This window comes from Pseudorca crassidens, chromosome 16 (assembly GCF_039906515.1).
Source record: "Pseudorca crassidens isolate mPseCra1 chromosome 16, mPseCra1.hap1, whole genome shotgun sequence".
Classification (NCBI taxonomy): Eukaryota; Metazoa; Chordata; class Mammalia; order Artiodactyla; family Delphinidae; genus Pseudorca; species Pseudorca crassidens.
In genome coordinates, this window is record NC_090311.1 from 33,744,390 (window position 1) to 33,756,983 (window position 12,594).

Consider the following 12,594-nt stretch of genomic DNA (forward strand, 5'->3'; position numbering starts at 1 on the left):
TAAATGTGATTTATGCCATTTCACAGTTTAACACCTTTCAATGGTTCCCCATCACCTTCACAATAAAGCAGGACAAGTAAGATCCTTTATGACCTGGCCTTTGTCTATCTCTCTAGCCTCATCTCTTACCACCTTCCTAGGGGCACCTTAAACTCCTTCCATTCCAAACCACCTGCACTTCCTTGTATATGCCACAGTCTCTTACCGAGTACCTTTGATTCTTCTGCCTGGAGCATCCTTCCTCTTCTTTTCCACTGGGTAACTCTTACTTATCCTTCCATTCAATCTACGTCTTCTGTGGAAGACTTCCATTACCCTGCAGCCTGGGTTAGGTCCCTCCTCTGTGATCTCCCTGCAACTTCTGTACACAGCCTAACTATACTACCCATTTTGCTCTCTTATAATTGTTTATCTGTCTGGGTTTTCCCACCAGACCATGAACTCCCTGAGGGTAGGAAATATACTTCCATTTTTATATCCCGATCACCTAGTATAATGCCTGATACATAATGAGTAGGCAATAAAAGTTTCTTAAGTGAATGAAGGAAAATTGAACAAATGAACAAATAAATTCTAAGGGGATGCCATCCAATCCTGGTAATTGATACGTTCTCTATCTTATTGATTAGATCTAGAATGATGTTGTCCAACAGAACTTTCTCCAGTAATAGAAATGTTCTATATCTGAGCTGAACTGAATTCTTAGTTTTATTTAATTTTAATTGAATAGTCGCATATGACTACTAGACAGTGTAAACCTAGAACATTCTGTGCATATTTAGTGTATTTATTTCAAAATAACTGAGTGTGGGTAAGAATACTCCAAATGTTTCCTTCAGCCGAAACTAAATTGTGACTTCTTCCACTAAACACGAAGCTCACAGGAAATAGAGATTTTTTTTTTTAACCTTTATATACTCTGTGCCTGGTGTACAAGAGATGTTCAGTAAATGCATTGAATGAATAAATAATAATACAAATAATTCATTTATACTAATATGGTCCCAATAATTCTAGAGGTAGATTTCAATCTGAACTTTTTAAAGAACTGATGACTGATTTTTGGAATAGCTTTAAGTTTGTCTTCAGATTCCTTCTTGGCTCAAGCAGATTCTCAATTTTATATGATTTGTCATATTTGGGGGTTTCTTTGTTCTCCTCCCTTGTGCCAACTTTTTATTATTTTTATTTAATAATACCTACTTCCTAATATGATATCTTTGTCATTCAGTCATGCCATTAAGGATAGTTTTTTTGGTTTGTTTTTTTTTTGTGTTTTTTTGCGGTACACGGGCCTTTCACTGTTGTGGCCTCTCCCATTGCGGAGCACAGGCTCCGGACGCGCAGGCTCAGCGGCCATGGCTCACGGGCCTAGCCACTCTGCGGCATGTGGGATCTTCCCGGACCGGGGCACGAACCTGTGTCCCCTGCATCAGCAGGCGGACTCCCAACCACTGCACCACCAGGGAAGCCCAAGGATAGTTTTTAAAAACACACATTGATCTTGGTCTTTCAATAAGATATTTAAAAATAGTTTCCAGGGCTTCCCTGGTGGCGCAGTGGTTAAGAGTCCGCCTGCCAGTGCAGGGGACACAGGTTCGAGCCCTGGTCTGGGAAGATCCCACGTGCCGCAGAGCAGCTGGGCCCATGCCCACAACTACTGAGTCTGTGCTCTAGAGCCCGTGAGCCACAACTACTGAGCCCGTGTGCTGCAACTACTGAAGCCTGTGCCCCTAGAACCCACACTCCACAACAAGAGAAGCCACTGCAATGAGAGGCCTGCATATCGGAACGAAGAGTAGACCCCGCTCGCTGCAGCTAAAAAGAAAGCCTGCGTGCAACAACGAAGACCCAGCACAGCCAAAAATAAATAAAGTTATTTAAAAAATAGTGTTAAAAATAAATAAATTTTAAAAAATTAAAATAGTTTCCAGGCTTTCTAAAGTTTTTTTCTTTTTTTTCTTAAAGAAAGTCAAAATCTTTGGGTTTTTTTCTCTTAGTGCCTCCTATTTGACTGTTTTTTTTTTTCATAAATTTATTTTATTTTATTTTTGTCTGGATTGTGTCTTCGTCGCTGTGTGCGGGCTTTCTCTAGTTGCAGTGAGTGGGGGCTACTCTTTGTTGTGGTGCGCGAGCTTCTCATTGTGGTGGCTTCTCTTGTGGAGCACGGGCTCTAGGCAAGCAAGCTTCAGTAGTTGTGGCACGGGGACTCTACAGCGTAGGCTCAGTAGTTATGGCACATGGGCTTAGTTGCTCCGCGGCATGTGGGATCTTCCTGGACCAGGGCTCAAACCCGTGTCCCCTGCATTGGCAGGCGGATTCTTAACCACTGCGCCACCAGGGAAGCCCTGACCATTTCTTTTTTAAAATAAAATAGCTTCATGATATATTCATTTCCCCTTATTTTTTGCTAGAATATGGAACTTAATAATAATGATTCCAAGTTTAAAAATACTTTATTTTAAAATAAATTATTTTATTTTATTTTATTTATTTTTGGCTGCATTGGGTCTTCATTGCTGTGCACGGGCTTTCTCTAGTTGCGGTGAGCAGGGGCTACTCTTCGTTGTGGTGCACAGGCTTCTCATTGCAGTGGCTTCTCTTTGTTGCAGAGCATGGGCCCTAGGTGTGCGGGCTTCCATAGTTGTAGCATGCAGGCTCAGTGGTTGTGGCTCACGGGCTCTAGAGCGTAGGCTCAGTAGTTGTGGCGCACAGGTTTAGTTGCCCCACGGCATGTGGGATCTTCCCAGACCAGGGATTGAACCCATGTCCACTGAATTGGCAGGCGGATTCTTAACCACTGAGCCACGAGGGAAGCCCTGACCATTTCTTTTTTAAAATAAAATAGCTTCATGACATATTCATTTCCTCTTATTTCTTGCTAGAATATAGAACTTAATAATAATGATTCCAAGTTTAAAAATACTCTAAAGTAACATTAGAGGGACTTCCCTGATGGCACAGTGGTCAAGAATCCGCCTGCCAATGCAGGGGACATGGGTTCGAGCGCTGGTCCAGGAAGATCCCACATGCTGCAGAACAACTAGGGCTTTGCGCCACAACTACTGAGCCTGTGCTCAAGAGCCCACGAGCCACACCTACTGAGCCCACGTGCTGCAACTACTGAAGCCTGCACACCTAGAGCCTGTGCTGCACGACGAGAAGCCACCACAATAAGAAGCCCGTGAACCGCAACGAAGAGTAGCCCCCGCTCACTGCAACTAGAGAAAGCCCACGTGCAGCAACAGACCCAACACAGCCAAAAATATAATTAATTAATTAATTAGATTTTAAATTTTAAAAATTTAAAAATTAAAAATAAATAAAATAACATTAGAGAGGGAGGTAGAGGGAAAGGCATCACCTTATTGGGAAGGTAAATTTTTGCTGTATCAGTTTAACTGAGAAGAAGATAAGATTGAATTAATTTAGATAAAACTGAAAGTTAAAATTAATACATACTATAGAAGCTGTGATTATAATGACAAAAGAAACCCCTTCCAAATTGGCAATCTATGACGTTTTAAGAGAACAGAGTATCTATAGGCAAAAACATGAATTATTTGTAAATCTAACAAAACTTTAAGCAGGAAAATATGCCCTTCCTGCCCTCAGGATCTATGCACAGATGTACAGGATTTGTATGGGGGGAACAAAGATGGCTAAGAAGTCAGGCTATAAGTATTTATCCTGGCATGAAAATATAAACCTCTGAAATTAAATGCAGAGGGAATAAGTCCTTGAACAATCCTGTCCTAGGCAGACAGTTATTTTTACTGTAAGGTGGATTATTTGGAAAACATTTACACAGGGTAGGAAGAATTGGGAAGTGGAAGAAAAAAATGCCCATGGAATAAGAAGAGCAATAGATCAAAAGATTGAAAAAGAGGGTGAGGAGGCTAGGCTAAATAAACTCTCAAGACTGCTTGTGGATGACAAGGCAAGGACATATAAAATGGAATAATTTCATAACTAAATAAATGACTGACTGTAAATAAAAACAGTCTGCATATTGAAAAGATTTCTCATAATTCCATTTCTTACTAGATCTGAAGATTTAAATTGGCTAGTTAGAACCCAAATTTTGGTTCGGCAACGTATTCTATGTGGACCAGATGTGTCATTAGAAGCGATGACGAAGAGCACCATCTAGTGGTTTTTCTGGTGGTGAAGAACTCATGCCTGGGAGTCAGGGGTCTTGTTAGAATTCTTGACTGTTAAATTCTGTTACATGTGGTTGGTAGCAGTGGAATGCAAGCCTCTAGAACCAACTGCCCCTCTACAGTCATCACCCCGCTCTTATATAAGGTAGTATCTATTCCTCTCCCTTTCTTGGAAAAGGAGCAAAGCAGCCTAAATTTGATACCGTAAATGCCATTAAAACCAGAACAAATTCAAGTAGGCAAAAAATAAAAGAGCATCCAGCTTACTTAAAAAAAATAAAAGACAAATATCCTCTCCATATATACCATCGACATGATTTTGCTTGAACCCTTTTATTTTGGGGTATGGACCTTTTTCAAGGCTAGAATTAGAGGCCCTGGGGTCATAGCCATATACATACAAAAAAATCTATAGAGACTTTCTTTTTTTTTTTTTTGAGGTGGGCTAAGCCTTTATCCAATTGCAAAAAGACCAAGGCCTTCAAACCTAGAGATTCACCTATTTCTCAATAAATCATCACTGAAAAAGGTACCAGTGCTCTTCAACCTGGAGCTTTTCTAGTGCTTATGAATTTAGGATGTTAGACTCTTAGCAGTCAATAACCTCAATTAGGTATTTGTGTCGAATATATGAAAAAGTACATTCTAGACCTATTCTGGGTACCTCAAATCCTTCTGATTGCCTGATGCTTTGGAAATGTTATTTTGTTAGGGATGTGAAGGATTTCTGAGATACCTTTATAGGAACTTAAGAAGACACTTTTATTTTTTCCTCTATACTGTTGCATTTGTAAGGTGCCTTCTGATGTGACCCAATATATGAGGTGTTTAATAAAACAAAAGCACATACACAGATTTAGAACATCAGCTTTATGCCAAGCTTGGCAAATGCTCCTCCAAGAAGTGATTTCTCTTAAACTTATACAAAATCTGTAACAGGATTAAAGGTTCAATGTAGCTTTGTGGGGGGGCGGGGGCTACGTTTGCAATTCCGAATGGAATACCTTCCTGACTTCTCCAACCACACAGATATAGTAGTATTATTGGTTATGGTCAAGTTAACCAAAAATGTCTACTTCATTCATGCATAAGCCCTACCTAATATTCTCAATCAGTACAACTTTTTATCTAAATTAGGTCTGCTTCTTATACTCTGTCACAGTACCATCTACTTTTCTAGAATTTAACAACTTATAATCATATGTATTAGTGCAGTCATATAATGAATGCCTCCCCACTGGGCCTAAACCCAAAGAGGGTTAGGGGCTTTTTCTGTTTTGTTTACCACTGTATGCCCCTAAATGCCAAGTACTTGGTAGATATGAAAGAATTAATTAATGCATGACTCTAAAGTACCATACTCTTCTTTGCCTTAAATTTTACTACTTCTGGGACTTCCCTGGTGGCGCAGTGGTTAAGAATGTGCCTGCCAATGCAGGACACAGGTTCGATCCCCGGTCCAGGAAGATCCCACATGCCGCGGAGCAACTAAGCCCGTGTACCACAACTACTAAGCTGACATGCCACAACTACTGATGCCCGCGCGCCTAGAGCCCGTGCTCCACAACAAGAGAAGCCACCGCAATGAGAAACCCACGCACCACAATGAAGAGTAGGCCCCGCTCACCGCAACTACAGAAAGCCCACGTGCAGCAATGAAGACCCAACACAGCCAAAAGTAAATAAATTTATAAAAATAAACATAGTCATCAAATATGTGAAGAATTTTTATAAATGATCAGTTATATCTATATCAAGAAGTTGAATGGTCTTGAAGAAAATTACAGCAGCATCAATTGGCCTTAACCTTTTTTTTTTTAAAGAGGCAGCATTTTATTTATGTACATATGTATGTATGTATGGCTGCGCCACGAAGCATGCAGGAGCTTAGTTCCCCCTGACCAAGGATCGAACCCATGCCCCCTGCAGTGGAAGTGTGGAGTCTTAACCACTGGACCTGCCAGGAAAGTTCCTGGCCTTAACTTTTTGATAACAAAGTTAGGAGAACTCTAGAAAAGCAAATGTAGATTATAGAGACTTCCTGATTTGTTAATTTGTTCATTTATGCAACAAATACTCTATGAGCATAGCATTCTGCATTGGGTGCTGACAATTATAAATTCTATGTTGAATTTAACTATCTATCCTAGATGATTAAATCTCTTCTCTTTCCTCTCTCCTCTTCACCTTCCTCTCCTTTTCTCTTTCTTTTTTTCCCTCTTCATACCACCCACCCCAACCATGGGATGTATTCTTGGGTCTCTTCTACTATGTGAGTCTCTGACTCTAACCACCTAAATCGTATCAAATTTACTCATCCACTAATTTCATGTATTCCCTCCTCCTCCTTTCAAAATGTCTGAAATCCATCTTCTTCTCTTCATTCCCACTGCCCAAAGTCAAGCTCTTTCTATCCTTCACAGGAAAAAGTTTCATAGTCTTTTAACAGGTCTTTCTACTTGTAGTACCTCTCTCATTTCAGTTCAATTTCCACATGACACAGAGTTAACTTTCTATAATATAGACTTCATAATGTCACGGTCCTGATTAAAAAGCTTCAATGGATCTCTATTGCTTATTAAATAAAGTCCAAGCATTCAGAAGTCTACCTTTTCTCAGCCATATCTTTCAACACTTTCAATCATGCATCTTGTAGTCTAGCTATACAAGACCGTATGAAGATTCCCTAAGCATTCTCTCATCACAGCACTTTTGCCTATGCCATTCCCTCTGCTCAGAATGCCCTTCCTTGCTTTTGATGAAACGTGACTCATCCTTTAAGACTCAAATTTCACTTCTATGATAGTCAATCTTTTCAACCCCATGTAGGATTAATTGCTCCTTCTCTACAAGTGATACATACTTCTATAAAGAATTTATGTTCTACTACAGTCATTTACATGTTTGTTTCCTCCCCATCTAGTATGTGAGATCTTTGAAACCTGATTCATCTTTGATTTCCCAGTAATAACAGGTAGTAGGTTCCCATTAAACATCTGAATAAATGAATCTTCCCTACAAATCAGTTGACTCTACACGGAAAAAATTCAGTTACAGACTGAAATTTGAGCTCAAGCCAATTTAACTCATAAGTATGTGTGTCACAAGGAATACCAGGGAAAAGCGCACACACTGTTTGAAAAAATAAGTGGGTACAGGGGCTTCCCTGGTGGCGCAGTGGTTGAGAGTCCGCCTGCCAATGCAGGGGACACGGGTTCATGCCCCGGTCCAGGAGGATACCACATGCTATGCAGTGGCTAGGCCTGTGAGCCATGGCCGCTGAGCCTGCGCGTCTGGAGCCCGTGCTCCGCAACAGGTTCAATCCCCGGTCCGTGGCAGAGGCCACGGCAGTGAGAGGCCTGCGTACCGCAAAAAAAAAAGAAAAAGTGACTACATAGATGGATCGGTGCTAATTCTTTCACTACCAGAAAAAAACAAAAACAAAAACTAAAAGCACATGGCTGAATGATATGAGGAACTGAACTATTCTTAACTTTCTACCTCCCCAACTTCAGCTGGTTGTGCTATTTGTTTCTACCTGCAGACTGACATTTTAAGGCCTAGGAAATATATGCATAATGTTTTTACAAAGTAATGAGGATGGAAAAATAATCAAACCAAATTATAAAATTTAATTCAGAATTAAGGCCATTCTTGATGCTTATATTTGATGTTAACCTCTTATTGCTTAAATTCTTTGACTTAAGCCTTTCTTGAGTTACCCAAGATCTTTGGTCGTTTTTGGTATCTAGTTCCTGATCTCTGCTATCTAACTTCCTTGGACTCTGGATTTCTTACTAGTGTAAAACAGACTAGTAGGATTTTATGTTAATCCCACAAACCAGTCACAGACATTTTTTTTTTTTGGCTGCATTGGATCTTTGTTGCTGCATGGGGGCTTTCTCTAGTTGAGGCGAACAGGGGCTACTCTTCGCTGCAGTGCGCGTGCTTCTCATTGCAGTGGCCTCTCTTTTTGTGGAGTATGGGCTCTAGGTGTGCAGGCTTCAGTAGTTGCGGCACGTGGGCTCAGTAGTTGTGGCTCGTGGGATTTAGAGCACAGGCTCAGTAGTTGTGGCACACGGGCTTACTTGCTCTGCGGCATGTGGGATCTTCCCGGACCAGGGCTCAAACCTGTGTCCCCTGCATTGGCAGGTGGATTCTTAACCACTGGGTTACAAGTATAAGTGCCACCAGGGAAGTCCCTGGTCACAGACTTTTAAGTAATAGTTTCTGAGCCTCTTGAAGGGAAAGTAATTACTATGAATCAATATGGGTTTATGAAGAATCAGAGTAGTAACATTTTCTTCTTTGAAAAACTAATTAGACTGGTAGATGAGGAAAATTCAATGGCCATTATTATCTCTATATACCAGCAAGGCATCTGGCAAAGTTGCTCATAACTTTGAGCTATGATTTAGATTCAAAACTATGAATTAGATTCAACTAGGGAATTAGCAACTGGCTGAAGAAATCTAAAGATACCCAAGATTTTGAATAATGGATCTAAGTCAATATGAATATATAGACCCATGTGATGTTGTGGTTCTCAAACTTTACAGTGCATCAGTATCACCTGAAAGGCCTACCCAAAAAGAAATTGCTATGTCCTATGCCCAGAATTCACAATTCAGCAGGTGGGGTTCAAGAATTCACATTGCTGGGACTTCCCTGGTGGTACAGTGGTAAAGAATCCACCTTCCAGTGCAAGGGACGCGGATTTGATCCCTGGTCAGGGAACTAAGATCCCACGCGCCACAGGGCAATTAAGCCCACGCACGCGCACCACGACTACTGAACTTGCGCACATCAATGAGGGAGCCTGAGTGCCGCAAACTACAGAGTCCACGTGCTCTGGAGCCCGTGTGCCACAACTACAGAGCCCACGTGTACTGGAGCCCGCGCGCCACAACTAGAGAAGAAAAAACCCGCATGCCACAACTAGAGAGAAGCCCGTGCGCCACAAACAAAAGATCCCGCATGCTGCAACTAAGACCCAATGCAGCTAAAAAAAATAAAGAAAATAAACAAATAAAATAAAATAAAACAAGAATTCACACTGCTAATAAGTTCCCAGATGATACTGTTGCAGCTCATCTGGGAACCATGTTTTGAGAATCACTGATGTACTATATATCAGGATACAGATATCACGTTTTGTTCAACATTTTGCTAATGACCTTGTTAAATAAAAGCATGATTACAAATCTGCAGATGCTATTAAATTTTGATATAAAAAGATCTCAATAGACTAGCTGTGGGACAAATATTAAAATAAAATTTAATAGGGATAATCTTAAAATCCTAAAACAAAAACTAATCATACAAGTATAAGAAAAACAAAGCTTGACAATCACACACAAAAAAAGAGAAAGATAAAGAGATTTTAGAATGCTACAGCTTCAATGATTCAAGAGTATACTCTGGTAACCAAAAAAGGTAGTAACAGTTTGGATTTTACTAATAAAGTACAAAATATGGAACAATGTATTTGATAGTCCAACTACATATTATACTGGTTCCACCACACCTGGGTATCTCTGTATTCAACTTTGGGTGTCAGACATTAAACAGAAGGCAGTCAAACCAGTTTGTTCAAAGAAGAGCTTTGGACCTAAAATCATTATCACATGAGAACAGTAAGAGGAATTGTTTATCTCTGGTCTTCAGAAGATTCAGAAAGATATGAGAGCAGTTTTCATATAATTGGCTTGTGGATAAGACTAGGTTTTCTCTATATGACCCTAAGCGGAACTGCCACCTGTAGTTATCAGACTGCTTACTATACACAGGTGCCCACCTGAGGAGAGGAGTGGGGAGGGAACAGGGGCTGAAATCTAGCTCACATTTCACTTGATAAGTCATGTGCCTTGGTGGGGGTGTCCAGCTGGAAAAAGGGTAAACTTTTTTCTAATTCATAGAAAGGGGACAACACTGGAGGACTTTTTCCCTTCAGTGGGAATATCTTTTCTAATTTGCACAAAGGCACAATATGGACTAGTGGTGACTCTAGCCCTAACGCAGAACTAGGTACATTAGGAGAAGTTTAGAAAAAACAACTGCAACTCAATGTGAGAAATTGACAGAGTAATATATTAAATGCAAACTCATTTTCTGAAGCGTAGTTAATCTCCCAAATTAAATGTTCAAGGAATAGCTGGACAACTACTTGACGGGGTTATTTTAGAGTGTGTTTCAAGGTAGAGGAGTATGTGAGTATGTCCTACTAGGCGGGTGGTGAAACTCAATGGTCGTTTAGTTTCTAGGATTCTACATCTGAACTATCTGCCTGTTTTCTCCATATCCCAGTTGATTCTTAAGGCATCCAGATTCCTTCTCTTCACAAATTTACCATACTTTCTAGCCTTCCTCTTACCTAGCCAAATTCCTCTTCCTGTCTCCCTTTCTCCTCCTTTCTCTGCCCCAATGTGTAGAAAGCATACACACAGCATTAATACTGAAAATAAACCTTGTATTTTAAAAAATTGCTTTCTTCCAGATTAAAAAACAAAAATACAAAAACACTATTTAAAATAGAGATGAAGGGAATTCCCTGGCAGTCCAGAGGTTAGGACTGCATGCTTCCTTTACAGGGGGCACAGGTTCGATCCCTGGTCAGGGAACTAAGACCCTGTGAGCTGCGTGGCGTGACCAAAAAAAAAGGGGATGAAAACTAAAATTCTCTGAACATATTATTAGAGAAAGCTAAGTTCCATTTTTAAGTGATTTATATATCAATCACTAAAAGTCATGAGTTGGGGAGTAGATAATTCTTTTGCACCAGAAAGAGAGTGGAATAGACATGAAAAATGTAATGTCAGGGAATTCCCTGGTGGTCCAGTGGTTAGGACTCTGAGCTTCCAATGCCGGGGGCCCAGGTTTGATCCTTGGTTGGGTAACTAAGATCCCACAAGCCTCGTGGTGTGGCCAATGGGGAAAAAAAAAATGTAATGTCAATTTTTATTTGTTCAGTAAGTACTGAATGCGTGATACTGTATTAAGTAATATTTGATAAAAATTAAGGAGCAGAGCCAACCACAGCCATAATCTTACAGGAAGCTGAGTTATCTTTTGTGGTTTGCCTTTGAGTCCTGGTTTCTCCCTTTCCATGTTTATAGTACCAGAACCTTGGCCCCCATCAGGCTAGGGTTTATTCCTCTTGCACTTGACCCCAGACATCTTTAACTGAGTTATACCTTATACTTAGGAATAATCTCTTCCAAGAGATTAGTCTTTTAAGAAAACATCAACATCTTAAAAGCAGCCTTCAGTAACTCCACCCAAATAAGTAACTAAAGGGAGAAACTGTCCTATGATGTAACAGAGAGGCAAAGTTTTGTGTTTTTTGTGCCTTTCTCTAAGTATAGTTAGGCTTACTCTTCATGGAGAGGTAAGAGGACAGAGAAAATCTCTAGGTGCCTGAAGCTGCCTAACCAAACAGTAATTTCCATTTTTTAACAAAAATATCTAATTGAGAAGACACAACCAAATACGAATAAAGGGCTCAACCACCCTCAAGCAATATTTATGTAAAATGTTTACATAAACATTATCATACTGAAATGATCTCATAAGACAACTTTTTTTTTTCTTTTGGTGTGTGGCACAGCTTGTGGGATCTTAGGTCCCTACCAGGGATCGAACCCAGGCCCTTGTAATGAAATCGCGGAATCCTAACCACTGGACCGCCAGGGAATTCCCTCGTAAGATAGCTTTTAAAGAACTTTAAGAAATCAGTTTCAAATTATTTGTAGAATGAATTAACAATTACTTTGACTTAGAAACATTTTAAAAAGTGCTTTTTGGGGCTTCCTGGTGGCGCAGTGGTTGAGAGTCCACCTGCCAATGCAGGGGACACGGGTTCGTGCCCCGGTCCGGGAAGATTCCACGTGCCGCGGAGCGGCTGAGCCCGTGAGCCATGGCCGCTAAGCCTGCGTGTCCGGAGCCTGTGCTCTGCAACGGGAGAGGCCACAACAGTGAGAGGCCCGCGTACCGCAAAAAAAAAGTGCTTTTTGGTAAGTATTTTTGTAAATACAAGATAAATATCATTTTGTAAACGATAGTTTTATTTTGAGAAAGAAATATATAAAGGTTTTCTAATTAGAGAAAATTAGAAATGCTTTCTAGGAAAAGAAAATGAATCCTTCTCTTCCCTAGGGAAAAACTATCTTTCTTTTGCTTTGTAGATCAGTATTTCTCTTTTTTTGAAGGAAATAGGTGGGTTTTTTAAAACTTTGCATTTCTTTTTTTGTGTAATGAACAATTGATCTTGATATATATAGAAGCAGACAAATATTTTTTACTTGTTGAAAAAAAAATCTGTCACTCCTGCTTCAGGTGCAAGCCACTGACATTTAATTTTTTAACATCTTTCACAGAGAATATATTATTGCAAAATCTGCCCAAATAAATATTTTATAATCCTTCTTGTGCC

At 40.1% G+C, this 12,594-nt stretch overlaps 1 protein-coding gene across 4 annotated transcripts in view; it reads right to left on the reverse strand.

Moving 5' to 3' along the window:
- EXOC6 (exocyst complex component 6) overlaps window positions 1-12,594 on the reverse strand; it is a 205,854-nt gene that overhangs the window by 39,658 nt on the left and 153,602 nt on the right. The gene's annotated exons all lie outside the window — the stretch shown is intronic.